Genomic DNA, 1,057 nt, shown 5'->3' with positions numbered 1-1,057 from the left:
AGGATAGTAGTGGATCGGAGTGTCACGTTCCGACACCAGGATAGTAAAAAGAATGAATCGTGAAATATGTTAATATACTCAATCTAAAGAACCTGTTTCCCAAATGAGTATGGTGTAGAGGCTTGAGTCCTCATAGATGTGCTTGGTGTTGTGGCCAAGGGTTATGGTAAATGTTGTTGTCACCTGTTAAGAATATTAGTTGATTTTATGTTATTATCTGAAATATATTGCTTTCTATTTTGAGTTGGCCGATGATATCTACTCAGTACTTGTGCCTTGTACTGGCCCCTACTTGTATTTGTTTTTCTTTGTTAATTGTGGAGTGCAGCAAACGTGCCATCGTCTTCCACTCAACCACAACTCTAGCAAGTCTTCATCACGTCAGATATCAGGGTGAGTTATTGCTTCTAGCTTGGACTGGATCTTCTTCTTAATGTCTTGATGCCTTGAAGTTCCGGCATGGACTAGCTGTTTATTTATTTTAGCTTCCTAGATATTCTTAGATTTAGTAATTTGCGGATAGATGTGCTTGTGGTGATGACTTCCAGATTTTGGGGATGATAAGTATTAAATTTTAGAAGTTATTAATTGATTCCGTTAATGAGTTTTAAGTATTCCGCATTATATTCTGTTTTATTATTGTTGAAATGATGGGGTTTAGATTTGTTGGTTCGCTCACATAGTAGGATAAGTGTGGGTGCCACTCGCGACCCGTTTTGGGTCGTGACATCAAATTACTCAACCTCTATGGAACATTATTTTCTATACAACGAGTTCACATCCGTAACAAATTTTGCAACATTGTTTTTGCGGAAATAGTATTCACTTGTAAGTAAGGGTGACAAAATGGGTATACTAATATGGGTATATCGATTCATATTACTCATATTAAATGAATGGAGTATAAAATTCATTTTAAAATGGGTAAAAAATGAGTAATATACATATTATCCATTTAAAATGGATAGTTAAATGGATAAAATGGGTAAAACGAAACAAAAAAATTATTTAATTTGGGATAGGGGTGGTAGGCCTAGGGTTGGGGTTGGGGTTTGGG

Source organism: Solanum pennellii, chromosome 12 (genome assembly GCF_001406875.1).
Source record: "Solanum pennellii chromosome 12, SPENNV200".
Classification (NCBI taxonomy): Eukaryota; Viridiplantae; Streptophyta; class Magnoliopsida; order Solanales; family Solanaceae; genus Solanum; species Solanum pennellii.
The sequence above is the reverse complement of the archived record's forward strand: the minus strand, read 5'-3'. Positions refer to the sequence as shown.